Here is a 21,945-nt window from a genome sequence, read left to right as displayed (position 1 = left end):
GCAAAGACCTTTTCCAGCTTGTTGCCTGCAATATTTAACGTGAACCAAGGGAAGGGAACCTGGTAAAAAGGCTTCCTCATTGCAGCCTTTTCCCAAGTGTGATTGTTGTGCAGATTCCCTCAAAAGTGGCATCAGATGGGATTCCTGTAGTGATGTGTCCTGAACCACCACAGCAAAGGCAGAGAGACATTGGGCCAAGTTCTGACCTTGTTTATTCTGGTGTAATTCCACAGCAACTTGCCTCACAATCTTCTCATTCAAGAGCTTCCCATTGCCACTCTTGGCCCTGTGCATTCCTGCTTCAGAGTGGGCTGCCCTGCTCTTTGTACCAGAGGAATGAGATATTTCAGCTGTCTGTCCTGGAAGTGCCCTTCCCACAGCCCCAACTGCTTTCCTGCCTCCAGACATTGCTCCTGAGTGCCTGGAGGGAGATGGAGATCAACAGGCAACTTCGCTTCTGTGTGGGGCAGGGGTGTAGTGCAGAGCAGGACAAACGAAAGTGTCCCAGGAGCTGGTGCTGCCAGAGGGAGTGGGGGAGCCAGCATGACATGAATCGTTTGCAGCTCTGGTTCCTGTGGATAAGGCTGGTATAACACTCTGGTGTTGGAAAGCCCCTTCTTCCCCCTTGTGCATCCATGCCTTTGCTATGCCTTTGCTAGAAAGGAGCAGCCTAGAGACTGAGAATGGATGCGTTGTGTGGTCAGCAGCCCCTGCTGTGTACCTCTGTGTGACACTGGGCAGCACAGAGTTTAAGGCCAGAAGGGACCACCAGATATCTAGACTGACCTCCTGTATTGATAGCATGGGCTACCAACACACACACACACACACACACACACACACACACACACACACACACACACACACACACACACACACACACACACACACACACACACACACACACACACACACACACACACACACACACACACACACACACACACACACACACACACACACACACACACTCTCCCAGCACCTGGACACGAACCCAACAACCGAAATTCAGCCAAAATATTACAGCCCTCAGCACTTGACTGTGTTAGTCAATGCCGGAGAGAATCAGTCAGCCTCAGTGATTCCAAATAAGGATGGCATGCCTGGCCTGGCCTGGAATGCTAGGCTGGTAGGCCTTCCCCTTCTGAGCAAATTTCCCTGCTGCCCAGGCTGGCCCCAGTCACTGCTTCCTCTTCTGCACAAATAATTCATGAACAGAACCCATTTCTGCCAGTAAGTAAAGGCCAAAGGTCTGCCAGGCCAGCGCCAGGTGTGGCTCTGGGTGAGCATGGGCTGTGTGGGAGACATTCAGCTCTCTGCCATAAAGGAGGCCGTCTGTGTACGGAGCAGCCAGTCACAGAGGGCCTGGCCCTCTGTCGCATGGCACTGCCAGCTGGTTTAGCTGTTAGCCAGAAATGCCTTAGGGATTTCACAGGGCTGGAAGAAACCCTGGCCAGGCAGTGATGCTGCAGGGAAGGTCCCTGCCTAGAGTTTGGGGCTTGCTGTTCTGGATGAAAGGGCAGAGGCACTGGTTGTGGAGACTTTGCATAGCAGCACTCCTCCTCCCAACATGGAGGGAGAATGTCGGAACTGGTGTGAGCGCAGGGGCTGGACACCCGCGCCGGAGCAGCTTTAAGCCTACTGAGCTTCCGCTTTCACCGTAGACCAGACTCCCCCTGATAAAGAGGCGTGTCAGTGTGGCATCCCAACAGAGCAGCAGAGCCATTGCCTGTGCAGCCTTCTATATGTGGAATCTAGAGAGGATGTGGCACTCCCAGGGTTTTAGCGGGTCCAGCGTGTGGCTTAGGGACTGCATTCTCTTCTGCACGTGTCCTTCGTTCATGCCTATTACCCCTGTCATGTAGGTGTGCATGTGCCCAGGTATGCGTGTGCGCACACGACATAAAATAGATGTGTTAGGCAGAAGGTCGAGGCTTAGTCGGTGTTACAGACTCAGCTGAGGGAATGCTGCTCTTGCCCCTTGGAGATGGATTCACTAACTGCCTGCTTTGCTTGGAAATCCCATCCCAAATTACCTCACTGGCCAGTGCATTTGAAAAGCCTGGTGTGCTGTAAACACGATCAGTTCTTGACTGCAAGGCCTGGCCTAGCATTCCAGGGTCTTGCTCAGTCATCTGGATGTCTTGGGGTAGGATTCCTTTAGCCTCAGGGAGTCAGGTTTTGCAATCTAGGTGTGTCTTCAAGGCCTTGCATACACACCTGTTCTTCGGGTGCTAGTCCCTATGTGGATTCCAAATGTGGGTGCACATGTACGCCTGCTCCGGAGCTGGAACTGTTTAAGAGTAGTCTTTGTCGACCTGCGGGCATGCCCTGTGTCGCCTGCGTGGCACATCTGAGGTCTTATGAGGCTGCGCGGGTCGACGCCCCCTCAGTTTCCTCTTAATGCCGCCTGGCCAGAGTTGGAACACTCCTTTTCACAGCTAGGTAGCAAAAAAAAAAAGGGGGGGGGGGGGGAATTTGGCCTGTGATTGTTCTCAGGGAGTGACGAGCACCAAAGTTGTCTCTACTGCCTGGGTGAGAACCATGTTGTTGCGCTGTGCTCCATCTGTTGCTCCTTCTCCTCAAGAACTCGCAAGACGAGGGAACTCTGACTACGCAAACATTTCATGGGGGAGGCAATGCTTCTGTATGCACACCAAGAGGTGGCACCGATGAATCCGCCCGAACACCCAGCTGCACCAGCGGTGCGTGTCTCCTGCCACAGTGACACCAGCAGTACTAGTGGCGCCAACTAAGATGCATCGTGCTCACAAGAAGCACACTCGCAGACACAAAGGAGAATCCCCAAGAGGGACCACCTGCATACATCAGCTTGCCTCCCCGAGCCCTGATCAGCTGGGTGAGAAGTCACGCGCAGGGTCAACAGGATCTGCTCCAAAGTGAGCCAAAGCGGACAAGAAGACTAAACACAATGAGGAACCTGGGTCTCCCACTGCGACTGGTGGTCTGCCAGAACCCCATTATCTGAGCACTTCACCGGAGCCGAGGATACTGCTATGACCACCGACGTACGTGTTCCCGGTACCACGTATCCTGGGCTGCTTATTGCCCCTGACACCAACCGAGGAATTACTTTTACTGCTGGAGCAGCCCTCACAGCAGTATCTGGCCCAGGACATCGTGCAGACGAACTGCTGCGGTTGTACGACCCTCGCTCGTCATCACTGCAAAGTCCATCATGAGATGCACCCATACAACCGGCTCAGCCCACACTGATGGCACCACTCTTCCCAAAACAGCATTCCAATTCAGACTGGTCCTCGGAAGCAGGCCCTAACTTCTCACAAGCATGTTCATACAGCCCGCAACAATAACGGTATTCACCTACATGCGTACCACCACCAGAGCAGTGGTTTTGGAACCCACAGGGTCGCCCGATACCAATGGAACAGAGACCATATTGGTATGAGTGGGACCTCTACTACGAGCATAGAGCACCACTACCACTCCAGCAAGGACCTTCGGAGTGCACCGCTCCTTCGTTGGTCTATGATGAAACATGGAGTTCTGCCATACTGCCAGCACCACTGGAATCGTCGATACCATCAGACCCGCCGATTCTAACCAGTGCATCGTCCTCTCTGGATGAGGCCCACATCCCACCATCACTATCCCCACTGGATGACCACAGGCAATACCAGGACTTGCTGTGACAATTTAGCTGCAGAAGATATCAAGGAGACACATGATAAATTCTTGGACATCTTACAGCCCTCAGGTCCTTCCCAAGTGGCATTGCCAATACACAACGCAATTCTCCAGCCTCCCAAGCAATTTGGCATGCCCCGGCCTACATCCCAACATCAAAGCACGCAGAATGACAATATTACATCTTGGCCAAGAACACAGATTTCCTGTTCTTAAACCTGCCACTAAATTCACTCGTGGTTCAGGCAGCAATTCAATGAGCTAGGTTCAACATCCCAGATCTACTCCTCTGGATCGAGCTGCAAAAAAAACCCATCAACCTCATTGGACGAAAGGTCTACTCGTTGGTAGGCCTGCTATTCCGCGTAGCCAGCTATCAGACCATACTGACAAAGTATGACTTTAGATCATATTTGAAACTAGTGAAATTTCAGGCCTCCCTTTTCCAGAAGAGAAACAGGTGAACTTCAAAGCCCTTATCGAGGAAGGCAAGCTTGTATCCAGGGTCTTGCTCCAGGTGGTAGTGGATGCAGCACTTCCCTAGAATCTGGAGTGGTACTCAGGAGAGACTCCTGGCTGCAAACATCTGGGTTTCCCAAGTTGTTCCAAACCACTTTAGAGGACCTCCCCTTTGACAACCAGAAACTGTTCAGCGACAAAACTGATGAGAGCGATTCCTTTAAGGAATCGCAAGTGAGGCTTCAATCATGGGCCTATATACTCTCACCCCTACCCGATTCCAACACTGCAAGTCTTTCGGCCCAGATACCCTATCTGACTCGCCTATCAATCCTACTCTTCATGACAACAGGAACAACCTCACTGCTGCCAAAGTTCCCAGCGGCGCCACCTTTCTACAACCTCTACTGCTATCACCTCCACCTTCCATTAATGCCCTCTGAGACAGCCCTGTTGATTCTCCCTCAGAGACCCGCGAACCCCTCCCCACTCTTCACCTGGCTCCACCCAAAGTGGTCGGGGGCATCTTGCTCTCTACCCACAACTGGAGCAAGATTACCACCGATAGACGGGTGCTTGACATTATACAGGGGGGATACCTAATAGAATTCCACACCTTCTCCCCCCCCCCCGCCACCCACATCACAGCAACTGTGTGGGCCCAACATAACTACACCTTCAAAAGGAAGCGCACATACTCCTTCAAAAAGGCACAATAGAACAAGTCCCATTTCACTATCAGAGCCATGCATTCTACTCCTCCTACTTTCTCATACCAAAAAAGGGAGATCTTCACTCCATCCTGGATCTGTGGGCCTTGAATCGCTTCATCTGCAAATTTCATTTCCTCATGGTTACACTCCCCCAAATCATCCCCTCACTCACATGTGGGGCCTGGTTCGCAGCTCTTGATATGAAGGATGCATACTTTCATGTGGACATTCACCCCGTCCATCACAAATTCCTTTGGTTTATGTTGGGTCAGTCCCATTACCAATTCCATGTCCTCCCTTTCGGGATAGCCACCGCTCCTCTTGTGTTCACAGAGGTCTTCACTGCTGTTGCAGCGTATATGCTTCGCCTTGGCCACTTCTTATACCCATACCTGGGCGACTGGCTCCTGTTGGCGCCATCCCGCGATCGCCTCCTCCACACCGTCTGGATGCTGTGCAACCTCCTTACCAATCTGGGAGTTTGCATGAACAAGGAGAAGTCCTCCCTTGTACCTACAAGAGATCTCATGTTCATAGGAGCACACCTGAAATCCTGCGAAGCATGAGCCTTCCTTCCCAGAGACAGATTTGCCACACTCAGCACCGTCATCACACAGCTGCAGCACCATCCTCATACCCTCATTTGACACTGCCTCTTACTCCTGGGACCCATGGCAATGTCTACTTCTATTACCCTTTATGCATGCCTCCATATGAGGTGTCTCCAACAGTGGCTCAGATTGTTGTGCGACCCTCAAAAGGACCACCTCAACAAATGAGTCGTTCTCCCACCATTGGTAGTAACATCCCTGTCGTGATGGTGTGACCCGTCCAAGGTTCTGGTGGGCACCCCCTTCAGTCCTCATCTATCTGACACCACCCTTACCACAGATGCCTCACTCACGGGCTGGGGCGCCCATATACAGGGGTATACGGCCCAGGGTCTTTGATCACCCAGAGAAGTGCAGATGCGTATCAACATCCTGGCACTGCGAACAGTCCTGCATGCCTGCCAAGCTCTCCTTCCTCTCGTCCAGTCCTGCACATACAACTCTTCTCGGACAACATGATTGCGGTAATTTATATAAACAAGCAAGGTGGAGCTAGGTCTCTGTCTCTTTGCAAAGAAGTGATCTGATTGTGGAACTGGTGCCTATATCACACTGCGGGCAACCCACTTACCAGGCATGGACAATATCCTGATGGGCAAGCAGAACTGATCTTTTCATTACAACCATGAGTGGGAACTCCATGACCCCACTCTTCGTTCCATCTTCCAGCCGTGGGACACTCCTTGATGTGACCTGTTCGCCACAACCATCAACCACAAACTTCCCCTCTTCTGCTTCAGGGGAGCTCTAGAGCACAGCTTTCAAGGGGATGCCTTCCTCATCCCCTGGACACTGCGTCTTTGATACACCTTTCCATCCATCCCACTACTTCCCCAAGTAGTCCTCAAAGTGAGGAGGGATCAAGCAACTCTCATACTTATAGCCCATTTCTGGCCCCACCAATATTTGTTCACGGCTCTCCTTCACCTTTCAATCTGCCCCCAATCTACTCTCCTCCCCTCCCCCCGAACCTTCTTACTCAATGGCAGGACCTAATCCAACACCCCAACCCATATCCCCTCCACCTCACGGCCTGGTATTTGGATGGGGCACGAGGATAGATATCGTGTGCTCCACGCCAGTGCGAGACATACTCTCGCATAGTCAATGCGCCATGACCAGCGCCTGCTACCAAGCCAAGTGGCGACACTTCACAGCATGGGCGTCCAATAACCATCGTACCTTACAACACATATCCATATCGACTGTCGTAGACTATCTACTTCACCTTCATTTCTCAGGCCCCGCCCACTCCTTCATACGGGTACACCTGCTGGTGGTCAGTACCTTTCTTCTGCTGGTGGATGGCTTCTCTGTTTTCAGCCACCCGACCTCCACTCAGTTCCTCTGCAGCCTCCTTAACAAATTCCCTTCCATCAGGAAGCCCACCCAGTCCTGGGACCTCAACCTTGTACTTTCAGTCCTCACTAAGCCGCCACTTGAACCCCTGGCCACATGTCCACTCACCTACCTGTTGATGAAGGTGATCTTCCTGGTGGCCATCACCTCTGCCCAGCAAGTCAGTGAATTGGCAGGCCCACCTTTTGCAGTTTTCCACAGGGCTAAAATCTCCCTGCGACTCCACCCCAAATTCCTCCCCAAGGTGGCTGCAACATTCCACCTCAATGAGATCATCCATCTCCCCACGTTTTACCCTAAACCACACTTCTCCAACAGGGAACGCACGTTACATTCCCTCGATGATTCCTGGGTGCTGGCCTTTTACCACTAGCACACCAGTGCTTTCCGCACTTCACCCAGACTCTTTGTTGCTATAGCGAAGCGCTGCAGGGGCAGCACCTTCTGTTTCCAACACATCTCACAATGGATCTCCCATTGCCTCACGGAGTGCTACTCCTTATCCCGAGTTCTTCCACCACTGGGCATCACATCACAGCACACTCCAGAAGAGCACAAGCCACCACATCCGCCCTCGTTGCAGACATCCCATGGCACGACATTTGCAAGGCAGCAAAGTGGGCCTCTAGTCACACGTTCATGGTGCATTACACCATAGCTAACTCATCAACCACAGGTGCACCAGTAGGCCAGGCAGTCCTACAAACTGTCACATCCAGCGAGCCCTTGCACCCACCTCCATGCTGAATACTGCTCGCTGTGCTACCCATGTTAGGAATCCACACAGGAACTAGCATTTGAAGAAGAAGGGAGGTTACTTACTGTAACTGATGGTTCTTTGAAATGTGTGGTTCCTATCTGGATTCCAATCCCGCCCCCATGTCCTCTGCTGCAGGCTCAAGGCCTATCAGTAAGAGGAAACTGAGGGGATGTTGATGTGCCACACGGGTGATGCAAGGTGTGCATGCAGGTTGCTGGATACTACTCTAAACAATTCCAGTTCTGGTGCTGGCGCGCATGTGCACCCACATTTGGAATACAGATAGGGACCACACATCTCAAAGAACCATCAGTTACAGTAAATAACCTCCCTTTCTCACTATTAATATTACTAAGTAGTTTGATATCCATGGACCCTTTGTTAGCGCTGCCAAGGGCTGTGTTTGCATCTCCACCCTTCCCTGTTAATGCACGAGAAAGGAGGATTTGTCAGCAGACTGTGAGTAACCTTTGAAATCTGTCACCTTTCCCTCTGATTTGTGGGGCGCCCAACTTGGAGCCACATGTCCTGGTATGGTGAGGGTTCAGAACCTGATTTATGTATGTTTCTGCGCTAGGGGTGGGGAACAGATTTATTTGCTGGGTTTTAAGGCTTCAGCAGCTAATTGGTTCTCCCTCCTCTAATCCTTTCTTCATGGGAAGAGCACGTGGAAATCTGTGCTCTGCTCTGCCTCAGGTAAGGAGTGGCTCCCTCTACCACTAGCTTTCATTTTCCCACGCCCTGACTTATTGAATTATCTGAGAACTGAAGAGAGAAAGCAAATTGGGTTATTCCACAGAGCCTGCAAATCTCCTTATCCTATAGATATAGAAATAAGTAGGCTCATCCCTTATATTAGGAGCCTGCACTCAAGTGCATCTGGATTTTCAGAGCTAAGCAGCATTACTTGCCCATCAGAATGGGAGAGGGAGAGGTTTATTAGCTTCTGCTTTTTCCTGGGGGTTTCACTCCATGTCTCAAAAATGTAGATGTCAAGGCTGTGAATTGCCCAGCTCCCCTAGGTGGTACAGGTGGTGGATTTGGGAGATACTCTAATGTGAGCAACTTGTCCAGGACAAGCAAATGTAAGGATGCTGTGATGCATGCCTTTCTGCAGTGAGACCCATGAAGAGGACACACAGGATATCTTGGGGTTCTTCAAGTGGTGGTTCCTATGTGTATTTGACACATGTGTATGCATATGTGTACTATGCGCCTGAGCCTGGAGATTTTTAGTAAGCAGTGGCCAATGATCTGCATATGCACATCAGAAGGGAGCACACAAGTCTCTTTTTAAGGGCCCCAAAAAGGTGACAGGTGGAACAACCCATCTTCTCATTATTTATCCCACTAATTAGGCCTAACTTCAAATTTTCTAATTTCCTAATTTTTGATCCATTGATTTCCGGTCCTCTGCTCCTCTTATTTCCCAGTCATAATCTTAACAGAGCCCTTTAGTGATGGCAGTAGACCCTTTATGTTTAAATTAATTCAGTCTGTCTGTCTCCTCACAACATTTTCTTAAACAGTTTTATATAACAGGTTATTTTGACAATTCATGACAATACTTTTCACAGTTGAGCTCACAATTAGGGTAGATTTCTAGTCCCAATTATTACAACAGACCCCGGGGACCGGGGCTAGACCCTGCTGTTTAAGTTTCCCTCTGTTCGGTGCTGGCTAATTGTAACAAATCCCGTAACACAGCCTTGCTCCCTTGCCTGGCCAAGTCCTGTTAGAGTTGTTGACTAACACTGGATATCATAAACATTGCTAGATCCTCTGCCTTCTGAGAGCCTCCACAGTTACCTGTGGTGCTTAGCTAGATACAAAGGTGACTGGCACCTTTGAAATACTGTAGGCAGATGTGTGGCTCTCCATTCACAGATCCTCTAAACTTGGGGGCACTGGGTCCCCTTCAGCCAGCGTTTGTCCCAGCACGTGGGCTGCAGCTTTTCTCCCCTAAGTTTTCTCATTGTTCTCTTCAGGCCCCTTGTCTCTGTCCTGCCAGACACATAGTGATTAAGACACAAGCCCTTCATGCTCTCCTATGTGTAGCAGTGGGTAAAGGATGCGCAGCCGTGTCCTCTTAGCAGCTCATGTGCAGTGAGACCAGCCCTTCTCTCTGTGAGAGCTGCCTTGTCCAGGTTTTCTATTCAAGCTGCTTCCTGGACCCACAGCATGTGCTCGTCCTCCATTTCTTTAATTACAGATGCTGCATCCATCATGCCTCCTGCACGCTGAGGGGGCAGCCCTTCCCCTTTGCACTGAGCCTGGGTCTCACTGTTGCTGATGTGATGAGGCCTTGATCTTGGCTGGAGCCCCTAATAAGAACTCATAAGAACCTAAGAACAGCCATACTGGGTCAGACCAATGGTCCATCTAGCCCAGTATCCTGTCTTCTGACAGTGGCCAGAGCCAGATGCTTCAGAGGGAATGAACAGAACAGGCGATCATCGAGTGATCTATCCTCCGTCGTGCACTCCCAGCTTCTTGCAGTCAGAGGCTAGGGACACCCAGATCATGGGGTTGCATCCCAGGCCATCTTGGCTAATAGCCATTGATGGAGCTATCCTCCATGAACTCTCCTTCCTTTTGGAACTCTACAGGATGCCCTTGCTAATGACTGGTGGTACCTTCTTCTCTCCAGACTCTCAGTCACCAGAGTTCTTCATCTCCTTACGCTGAGTCTGCAGAATATCCTGGCCCATTTTTGTGGCAGACAGGTCCCATCTGCCATCCCCTTCTGGTGTCACTTCCATGCTGCTGTCTGAACACAGGACTTCCTGTAGTATCGGATAGGGCTCAGCTTGAGGTTAAGGAAGGAAGAGCCTTTGTCTGAGCACTCACTGCTGAAGGATTCCAGAGACACAGGCACTGGAGGAGTGCTGGGGCTGGGCCCGCAGGACTCACAATGTAAAGAGCTGGGAGGAGCAGGACAATTCAGAGGTAGCTGCTTGTGCATTAATAAAGACACTTTGATTTCTGGTTCTGAAACCTAATGAGACAAATTCATCCGTGTTGTAACCCTTCTAAACCTCATAGAATTGCATCAAAGATTAGCTAGCTCAATTGCTTTATAGGTTCTTATATTGTGAAGGGACCCAGAGAACTGTGCAGTGACAGAGAATGTATTGGAGACTCCTCTCTGGATAGGCAGTGTATCCACCACTGGGTGGGAAACGATATCTGTTTCACATAGCTCAGCAACCTAAGGCTGCAGGGGGCTGGGAAGACGAGTGTCCAATTGAAACTGAAGGGGGAATGAAGGGAACTGGATGCAGTTAGTACGGCATGGACCTCCTTTGGGAGATGGCTGCGTTACCAGTACAGCTGGTCAGAAAAATTTGTCAAAATGGTTTTCTGTTAGCAAATGCTGTTTTAACTCCACTGAATTTTTTTTTTTTTTTGGTTTAGAAAATGTTGAAATTTCATTTCAAATAGAAATTTTCATTTTGAAATATATTTTATATTGTTTATCTTTATATTGTTTTTTTTTACATAATTCCATGACATGCCAGTAGTAATAGTGTATAATATGATGCTATCGTGACATAACTTGACATGTCATATTATCTACTGCTACTGGCATGTCATCGAATAATGTAAAGGTAATAGTAATTTTAAAAACACCAGAAAAATACATTTTGAAATGATTGGGGAGGGCAGTTTTTTATTTTGCTGGAAAGTTTGAAAATGCTTGTTTGAAATGTTATTTTCCCTGAAATGGAAATTCTGCATTTCAACCAGCTATAATTATAATTGTCTTTAATTACATGATCACATGCTATTTTTTCACAGGACCCACAGTGCACAGTTTCACAGTGCACAGGATGAACAATGCACACTGAATGAGCAGCTATTCAATATTTTTGTTCTCATTCCTCAGTGGGTGGCCCCAGGTCTCATGTACTCTGTTCAAGCCTGGCTCTGAAGGCTTATGTTATGAATTTTCACATGGGCTTTTTTGGGGTACTCTTCACTGTAGTACCTGAGTGCTTCAGAATGACCCTGTGAGGTTCGGAGGTATTGTCCTCTTTTCACAGATGGGAAACTGAGGCACAGAGAGATTAAGTCCAAAGTTTCCATTGATTTTGGGTGCCTAATTTGACATGCCTTCAAAGCAGTCTATAGCAGTATATCCATTCAGAGCACAGCTCCCTCTGACTTCTGTTGCAGCTGTTAGTGCTCAGCACTAGATCTGCTGGGAGGACAATTACATTTCATGGGAACATTTGGTGTTTTGAACATATTTGCAAGAAATGTCTCCATGCTTGCCATGACCGTGGGAAAGCCATGTTTAAGTCCCTGTGCTAGCTGATTCAGAGCAGTTTGCCATCCCAGGCCACTCCAAATCTGACTGAGCTGGGACTTGAAAGTGGATCTCTCACATCCCAGACCAATACTCTCCTCACCCAGTATAAAGTTAGTCTTTCGCTCCTCACTCCAGGCCCAAGATCCTTCCCAATGAATATTTTTTGGAAACTGATATGTCTCTGTCAAACGTATTTCGCTGAGATGACTTCTGATGACTTTTACTCAGCACTTCTGCAAATGAGAACTTATAGCCTCAGGTCAGACACCTGGGAAATGAAGAACACTTAATTAGGGACCCTCTGTATAAAGTTGGGTTTAGGTGAATTGACTAACATCCCACAGGAACTCTGTGGCAGAGGTGAGGATAGAATCCAGTTCTCCAGGACAGCATTCAACTGCCTTAACCACGAGACTCTCCTTTCCCTTCCTGCCATCCCCTGCCTCATGCCATACAGACCTTCCAACTTCTGCAACAAATGAGGCAGGGACCCTACAGATAACAGCCTCTTTCCCTACACACTCCTGATTTATCCCCAAACAAGGTCCAGCCTATGCATTAAATGAGGTGGGGAGACCATGGGGAAAAAAGAGTATATGGTCATGTAATTAACGATTGTATCATAATACATGTGGTTATATACAAGGGGGCTGAATGAAAATTGCCCAGGCACCCTTAATGCTGGCATTTCCTGACATTTGCTTGCTTGGCTTTACAATTTTAATATTATTATTTTATTAATTAGTTTTCTTTATGTAATTTCCCAGGTTTTTAAAAAAGCAAACTGGAAAAAAAAGAAATTCACCCCTATGGCCATCATATTGGAACCCTGTGGGTCATCAGCGGGATTGGGACCTTTAGATTTATAAGACAGGTCTCTGCCCAGGTAGCAGAGCAGAGGGCTGTTGCCCTCTATGTGGACCAGCACTGGAGAGGGATAAAACATGCACTTTGCCAGAGGATTTCACAGACATTTGCTGACAGCAGAACGTTGAGACACAGGAGTCTTGGGTTCCATTCCAGCCTCTGGAGGGGAGCATTCTCTAGGGGGCGCAGACTTTTCTGCCCTGTCCCTGTCTTGTGTCTTTCACACCCCTGAGTTCTCATCCCTTTCTTCTTGCCTACAATGTCCCAGACTCCAATCGGTCCTCTCATCCCCATCCCAGTCTCCTTGCTTGGCGAGTCCTAATCTTACCCAACTAGCTTCCCACTCTCCCCCACTCTCTGTACCTAGTCATCCCCTGCGCTCTGGCTCCTTGTCAGATGTGTCTCCCTACCATCTGCCTCACTGCTTCTCAGTCCCAGTCTCCCTCCAGAGTTCCTCATCCAATCTCAGTGCCCACTCTCACTCTACACACCTGCTGGCTTCTCTTCCTAGCACTCATTTCCCTCCCCAGCTCCCAGTTCCAGCCTCCTTGTCCAGCCAGTCCCACTCTCCTTTCCCGGCTCCTAGTCACGGTCTCCACCATGATCTACCCCCCAGCACATCACATCCAGTTCTCAGTTCCAGTTTCCCTCTCTCCCTCTCCTGCCAGCTTCCAGTCCTTCCCTCCCGAAATGGTCTTTGTTCCAATTTACTTCCCCCTTCCCCATGCAGATCCTTTTCTTTTCCCCTCTGCACTCAAATCAGATGGCTTTTGCCTCCATACTGCCTGGGCCCATCACAGGGATCATGAAAGACATAGGAGAGACAGGGTCCCTGCTTTCAGTTCAAGTTCCCTGACTTGGACCCAGCCCAGCCCTTAGCAGCCCAGAGCTGCTGTTGCAAAGTCCTGCTCAGCCTCAGCCTGGTGGAACGTGCCCAGTGTGTGTGGAATCTTCAGGGAATCTAGCTGCTAAAATCTAAGAAGCCGCTACTGAGCATGTGCCAACTGCGATTTTTAATTCTTTATAACTAGGCCAATTTGGGCAGATTTTTACAAAAAGAGTGAAAGGCACCTCCCTGATGTAAAGCCCTCCTCTTTGCTAAATGTCAAGTCCTTGCTCTAACACATGGGGTCGTTAGAGCCTCTCAAAGAAAAGTAAAGACTGTGCAGAGGCAGGTGGATTATAATGACTTGTTGCTGCCATCTGGGAGCACGGGCTGGAGCCAGGACACACCAGGTTCACCAGTGAGTTGAAGCAGATTTTCACCTTGTCTCAGTCACTATTCAGCTGTCCGGCATGGCAGAGAGTGATCTTGCCCAGCAGCCGCTCTGGGCTGTCAAGGATGCAGGCTAGGCTTTTGCAGTGCCTGCCTTCTTTTTGGGAGCAGGGGGCTGAGTGGAGGCTGGCTTGTGCTTTGAGATATTTGCAAGGCACTAGGAGTTTAAAAGCAGCTTTTGGTGTTTTAGCCAATGCAGCATTGACTTACTGTGCCATGCTGCAGGAGCTTCTGCTGACAGGTGGCCTCACACGGCATCATTAATACAGGCTTGTTCCTGGGGCTGATATGAAATTGTCAAACTAATTTATCAATTGTCGCAACATGCCATGTATGATGTGAATTCAGCCATAGTGGCACGGTTCCCAATCTGGACTAGGAGCAAACGACCTGGTGAAGACAGGACACTCAGCTGCAGGGCCCCCACACTGCCTGCAAAACAAAGGCAATCAAGGGTCAGTATGATGATACTGGTGGGTATCTTTGGGGCTCCATGAGCAGAGGGAAGCCAAAATATCATGGCCTGAGTCAGGGTTGGCACCAGAAGAGTCAATAGGACTGATTATTTTATGGTTTAAGTGTCTAGGTATGCACCGACAGCAGCAACACTCGGGTCTAGGGGCATGTGGCATCTTGTCTGTCACTCAGAATAATTTAAAGATGAGCTGTATGTGACCTATCTGGATGGCTTATTGGCAGGGATTGAACCACCATCATCTGGATCTAAACACGTGAGTATCTGCTACCTGTGTAAGAGGAGGCTTCTACACCTCTCTCTGTAATCCAGCCACTAAAGGGGGATGAAGAGCTGCACTGCCTCAGCCTCCAAAGTAGAAATGGAGATTTGCCCTCTGGCTGCTTTGAGGTGAACAGGCCAGAGGGGGTTTGCTTTTAATATTTCTTTAAAGAAGTGTTTGTTCTGCACCGTAGAAATCTCAGGAACAGCAAGTCGTCTTTTTTGCTGGAGGTCTCAGTGGAGGAGCCAGAGAGCTGGGCAGGATCTTTCTCACTCTGTAGTTGATAGGAGTTAAGTCTAACTAGAGACCTTTTCTTCCCACTTTTTATAATTTGACAAAAGTAAATATCTCAATAAAAATCCCTTCCCTTCTCTATCATGCCTTGTCCTCTTTGCCAATGGAGCAGAGCTCCAGTTGTACAGTGAGTTTTCCAGAAAAAATAGAGTAAACAAGATCTGATTTCTAACAGGGAGAAAACAGGCAGGATAAGAATTTTCGGAAGAGCCTATCCTGGCCTCGCATGGAGAGGGAGGAGGAAAGGGCATGACCGGATTTTTATTCCTTGGATCATCACCTGTAAGGAGTAGTGCTGAGCTCTGGCATGGGAGAGGAAGGGAGTCCTATGCTATCCTCTTTGACCAGAGAATTAGTGTCTGTGATGAATGATTGATGATTTTGGCATCATACCACATTCCTGCACTGTATCGCACCTCAGCCCCTTCCCTAGCACTGAGAGAAAAAGCCCTGATTTTGAGGCAGTGGCTATAAGCTCTGGAAGAATGAAGCCTCTAGTTTAGTCTGCTTGGTTACTAGCAGCAGCTGACACCTGCTTGCTGTTGCTGTGCAGAGGACTGGCTTTACTTTGGTGCTTACGGCCTGGGCAGAGGACAGGAACGGCCATCAGGGGCTCAGAAGCCTAATTTTCTTGTGTTTAGGCCCTGTGGTCCAAATTTATCCCTGTTGTAACCCCATTGACTTCCATTGAGGGCCAGCTCTGAGCCTGTGGTTTTGTCACTGATGCCAGAGGCTGAGGCAGCTGCTTGGATGATATCTGATGAGGCTGCTGTTTGGAAGGACTATCCTGTCTAGGGAAAGGGAGAGCAGTGGAATCCAATTGTGAGCTGCTTTTATAAGGCTACAAGTAAGTTGTGTCCATTAGGAGCTTCCTGTCAGCCATGCATCCTGTCTGCTTTGCATCCAGCTCATCCTGCTGGAATAGCCCTGCACACTGAGAACACTTGCCACACATCAAGCCCTATGGAGATGGGCTTTCACCAAGTTGCTGGCAGATCTTACTTTTCACCATCTGACTCAAGCTGGGATTGCAGAGAGGGCACGTGAAGGAGAAAGCCCCAGGTCCAGCAGGAAGTGGTCATCATGTTAAGGAGGTGCTCTGTACTGAACCAGTGCTCAGTGTGTAGCTTGGGAGTGCTGTGCTGCTAGCATCTCCCTAAATCTGCCTCAGAACCAGGAAATTGATGCTTTGTCTCTCTAATGGCTAATTTCTGGGTAAGAGCTGATGCACCCACACAGGCCTCTTGGGGTCATTAACATAATTTACAAGACTTGGGGTGTTTCCCCCAGGTCCTGTCAGAGTCCAGGTTGCTTAGTTTCATTCTCTTCTCTACTAGCCCCCATGGTCTCCACTGGAGCTGGGATTCTTCCTTATTCACTGCTACATAATTCAGCTTTGTGCTGAGTGATTGAGTCCTCTTAGGAATTTGTGAAATGCTTTGGGATGAAGGTAAATCCCCTACACAACCCAGGGAACTCACTGCCGCAAGAGATCCCTGAGGCTGAGAGACAGATGATTCAAAAATGGAATCACCGTTTGTATGGAGAATGAAAATGTCTCCAGTTACATCAGTGTTCCCAGATCGAAACTACACAGGTGCAGAAATGATGGAGAGCACATATTGGCAGTTTAGAGTAAAAATGTTACACAGATTTTGTAATTATCCCAAACTAAGGGTATATCTACACTACAGACTTAAGTTGACATACCACCATTGCTGTAATTACTGTAGGCTTTTATGTCCACTCTGCCCTACTTCTGTCAGTGGTGCACATCCTGGGATGACAGCCCAAGCTGTGAGCTAGGTGCCAGGTTCACAGCAGGGAGCCTACCAGCCTTTCTTGCCAATTTTACATCTCCAGCTAGGAGCTGTAAAATTGGCAAGAATGACAGCCACAGCCAATGCAAGTAACATAGTGTCTACTTGGACATTGCGTTGCCCTAACTACACCAACACCTCTGAGGGAGGTGGAATTATTATGTTGGTGTAGTAGGGCACTTACGACAATGGAAGCAAGGCTGTAATGTGTACACTGACTCTGTAGTGTAGACAAGGCTCAATGAGGTGTTATAAACTCAGAAAATTCAGTTAACCTTAAGCTTTAAAAGCAATTCAAATATGTTAGGTTAAGGAAATGCAGGGTTAGGGCATTCGGTCAGCCTCAGTTCTGCCCTCTATTGATGCCATGACGTCACCTACGATTGATCCTATGACCAGGAGTGTTTGTGGTTCCAGGTTAGAGTAATAGGATCTTTAAAGACGTAGGGTTTTTTTATGCCTTTTCTCTCATGGTGCTATTGTGCAGGAAAAAATTTTCTGCACCAGCCTCTACTGAAGGATAAATTTTCAGTTATGAAAAATAATTACAAAAAATGACCATTAATCCTCAGTTCTTTCTTCACACATAACCAGTGCTCAGAATTTAAGTGAGTTTTAACTAGTTTGAAGAGTCTGTGTTATTCCATTATTAAGATCATTCTGGGGATTGGGGGTGGAGAAGGAGTGACATCAGGGGCTAAATTTCTTAAAGGACCCATTTTCAAATCCATGTGAGCTAAGAAACCTACAGATTCCCTTGTGAATGCTGAGGGAATAAATATTGTACCCAGGTGTAAGTGCTGCAATTTAGAAGGGCAACTGCATTCTTCATGCACCGCAAAGAGGTGAAATCCCTGCTTCAAGTGCAAAACTCAGCTCATCCTGAACTGTGACATTGTGACCAGGGCCCTCAGGCAGGTAAAATGAGACAGGGTACGAACCTCATTGCTCAGGATGTGTGCTAGGAAGACGCTTCCCCTGGTATCAGGTTATCCTGTAACTGTCCACACCTCCTGCTGTAGCTGGCCGATCTGAGAGATGGATAGAAGGACCCACGGGGTTCATAATTGTTCTGTTCCTGTCTGCCCTCCAGCTGAAATCCTCTGCCTGGCTTAGGCTCCTAACGCTCTTGTCAGCGCAGTGAAGAGAACATGTGAGCTGGGAAAGCTTGACTTTGTGATCCTTTGCTGCTGGTGTTGCCATGAGCGCAGATGATGCAACTGGTGAGCCTGGACATGGACGGGAGACTAGCCAATCATGTGCTTGTGTTTCCTTGCTAGCGTGCTAAACGCTCAATGCAGCTATGCCAGCAAAGCTGGGAATCTAACACTGGTCTGTGCAAGATGCTTCCCTTGTGCGTCTCATTACATGGCTACCTTGCTTCATTATTACTGTAGAAGGGAGGCAGGAGTTTCCTCTGTAGCTGAGATGGCAGCTAATGAATCCGAGCTCCTGTGCGCTAGGAGAGCTGCTGCAGAGTGGCCTCTGGCTCTCGCATGGCTGGGGTGGGGTGGGGGGCTCCATGGCTCATGCTGGCCTGCATGTGGAGTGGCAGTGGTTAAGTTTCAGGTGTGAGTTTTAAACCTATTCACACCAGGACAGATGGACATTCTGGATCTGGATTAACCAGGTATATTTCCACTGAGCTTAGGTCAATTAGAAACTGCTTTGAATGGCAATCAGTTCGTACTGGTTGAAGTAAATAAATTCGAAATCAGTCCTTTAGCTAACACAGTGTGCTCTGCATACAAACAGGCCCTAGTTCCTGGGAGCTGTTTTATCACCACAAAGGTCTTTTCATTCCAAGCAAGTCCAGGGAGAAGATTTAGCCTGCAGAATTGTCCTGGAGCAGAGGGGAGGTAGCTCCCTGGGTTCTCAGGGGGTGTTAGTCTGTCCATCACAGATACTGCGCAGAGGAATGCTGCTCTCCTTGACCGTCCACTCTAGAACAATGGGGTGGTTTCTCTGGCCAGCCGTGTCTTGGGTCTCCAGTGCCTTTTCATGGGGCTGAGCCAGGGCTGGAAACAGCTCTCTGGCAACATTCTTGCAGATGCTGCTGGTCGGCACTAGTATGATCACAAAGCCCAACCTGGCTGATCAGGCCTTGCCATTCACCTGGCTGGTAAATGTTCTAAAACTCAGTCTGATCCCATTTCGCACCACAAACCAATGATCTACCTGAGATACGTTGAGATTTTCATCCTCTGGATAGTTGACTTACACTCTTTCAGAGATTTCCACCAGGAAGGTGGGGCAGGATCAGATTTTAGTGCTTGACAGCTGTGGTCAGAGTCAACTTCTTCAGAGCAGCTCTTCTCCCCCGGTGAAGAAAGCTCCCCTTGGTCAATAAAGTGGGGCTGCAGTGCCCAAGTATCGTATGGAGAGCTGTGCATGGAGGCCCATTTGCAGTAAGGTCTGTCCCAGAAGCCAATGTGGGTAGAACAGATTAGGAATGGGTAGCAACCTGTGCTTGGGCCCTACAAAATAGGGATTCAGCCTTTCACTACATAGGAGTATAGGGTTCCATGCTTGTCCCATGGCTATGGGTAGAATTCTTTGGAAATTCCAAGCTCTGTTTGCAGCCAGTCAAGTTTCCTTCAGGACATGCGCCAATCCCTGCAAATCAAGGAAGTGCCAAATGAAGGGGAAAGCCTCCAGTGCCCCATTGCACAGTGTCAGGGACACACTGCACTCCCAAGGAGAGCACGTCTACTCACCCGGTGTGCATTGCAAAGGCAGACCCTGAGCTCGGCCTCAGCAGCAGTCATTACGGAGGTGCTGGCAGTGACTCTAGAGTTGAGCTTTGCACCTGAAGCAAGGATTCAACTTATTTGTTATGTGTGAGGATGACATTTTCTCAGGGGGAACTTAAGGGCTCTTAGTCACTATTGCATCATTAATACCAATTATTTTGTTAGCTAGTTTGCATATTGCAGATAGTTTGCATATACATTTCAATGATCAAAAACTGGAATGTGGATATAGTGCTGGTGAAGGTATCAGCCTGAGATCCCTAGTGAATGGAGGTCCCTTTTTATCTACAGGGCAGCAGCAGGACATACTTCCTAACACACCACTCTCTCTGTCTCAGCCCTTGGTCATCAGAGGGCTGCCAGTTACTGCCAAGCATGGAGGGGACTGTGTAATGTGAGAACTGGAACTGAGACCCACCAAACCGCTCAGTCCCAACTGAGCGGGGCTAGATTGCCTGGTGCCATATGGGAAAAGGCTGTGTAACTCATCAGCCATGTCCTGAGGCAACGAGTCCTGCAGTAAGTATTAACATCAGAGGGGTCTCAGAGAAAAATTATGGAGGGGTTGTCCCTGCTCTAGAGCTAAGGCTAAGCTGAGATTTGCACTCCAAAGAAGGGAGTATGTATGAAAAGTACACTGTATCCTCCCCCAAACTACCGTGCTTGTGCTTTGAGAACAGAAAGGAGCTTCTGAGAATTGCCAATTCATGAAAAGATTTGAATTCAGTTTTTGTTATTAAGAATTATCTTATTAATGGAACAGTGCACATACTGAAAGCAGGTCTACACCTGCAGACCGTTTTGGATTATTGATCACTTTTATTCCCCTTCCCTTTGCTTGGACACTTGGAAAGGCCAATGTGTCTGTGTGTGTTCAGCAACTGTGGTAGCTGGGTGATGCAGGCTGTTCTGGGTATTGCAGGACAGTGGTTGCCTGAGTCTCCAGATCCACCATTGAGCCCTGCTCTCAGTCAAGCCACTCACTGGGCCAGCACTTCACTCCATGGCTGGGGCCAGCACACGCCTCTGAGGACCCAGAAGCAACATGGCCCCTGGATGCTGGTGGGTGGGAGTCTCCTGTGGCTTCTCTTCACAGTTGCTAACCATTCATTCTTGTGGCCTCCCAAGTCTCTGATCCTGGGAAGCTGTAGGTGCTTGCTATGACTGTCCCGACATGTGCCAGTGAGAGGGGTTGGAAGAGGCGGGCTGTTTGGTGTGGCAGGGTCAGGCAGGAGATCAGTCTGGGAAAGGAAGCATGCTCCTACTCATGGCTTCTTGGACCACCCTCCCCACTTTTGGTCTCTCTTGGTGGCTGTCAGCAGGCAGTGGGGGCTGTCCACTCCCTAGCAGTGCGGGACACTCAGTGATCTGGACGGGCTGTGCTAGCTAGCCCTGAGGTGTTTGATCTCTTCCTTCCCTTTCACATGGGACAGCCAGGATGAAAGGCAACACTGCCCTGCTTTGTGACTGGCTCGCGCAGCTGGGAAGCAATTAATGGAGCAGCTGAAATGGAGACTGGGGCAACCTTCCTCAAGCTCGTTGTAACTTCATCCTGTTCATTATCTGCAAAGAAAGCGCTTGTGAGCATCCCTCAGTCACGGTCTATCCTGGCAGCTTTTCTGAGGAACATTTCCTATGATACACCCTGTCCCAGTTTGAAACATCACCCGAAGCTCAGGGTCCTCCATGAGTGCACAGCATAACACCAGTTTCAGCGAGAGTCCTACCAAACAGTCCTCTCTTCAGGGAAAGTAACCCCTAGCACGGGAGGTCTCTGGTCACTTTATTGCTCCCCTTATCTTGGCCTGTTTTGCTAGCTTTGGAGGTGCTCTTTGGGTAGCTGGGCTAGCACTGCGGTTGCTGTGCTGATTTTATCCTGGCTGCCTGGGAGCGGTGGGAGGAGCGGATTGAATTCTTTCAGGGGCTAAACAAACATCAGAAGCAGGGCGTATAGGCCAAACTGCTTTGGGTTTGCATTGTATGCTGCGTGGGGAGTGGCCTGGGTATGTCTGATCCTTAAGAAGGATGCACCAGTGACCCTGCGATCATACTGCCCAGCACTGTATCTATGTGGGCTGCTGCCTGCATGCTGAATGAAACACACTCCACTCCCCAGGGGTAACCAGCACCTGATTTGGGGATTTCCCTATGGCATCTTTAGGCCAGCAAAGTAGCTGTAAAGAGGCTGCAGGGCAGGCATAATTACAGGGAACACACCTGGCTCTGAGGAATGCCTGCCCGATCATGGGGACAGCTCTGCATCACCTCCGCAGCAGATCTGAGTGCCCAGGGTATGTAGGGGCCAGGCAGGA

The 21,945-nt window shown here is 49.1% G+C and overlaps 1 protein-coding gene across 5 annotated transcripts in view; it reads left to right on the top strand.

Moving 5' to 3' along the window:
- The window catches only part of CHD6 (chromodomain helicase DNA binding protein 6), a 181,754-nt gene that overhangs the window by 54,524 nt on the left and 105,285 nt on the right, over positions 1-21,945 (top strand). The gene's annotated exons all lie outside the window — the stretch shown is intronic.

Source organism: Emydura macquarii, unplaced genomic scaffold (genome assembly GCF_026122565.2).
Source record: "Emydura macquarii macquarii isolate MOO-44397 ecotype Brisbane River unplaced genomic scaffold, CSIRO-AGI_Emac_v2 contig_1483, whole genome shotgun sequence".
NCBI classification, from domain to species: domain Eukaryota; kingdom Metazoa; phylum Chordata; order Testudines; family Chelidae; genus Emydura; species Emydura macquarii.
Note: the sequence above shows the minus strand (reverse complement) of the source record. Positions and strands in the feature narration are given on the sequence as shown.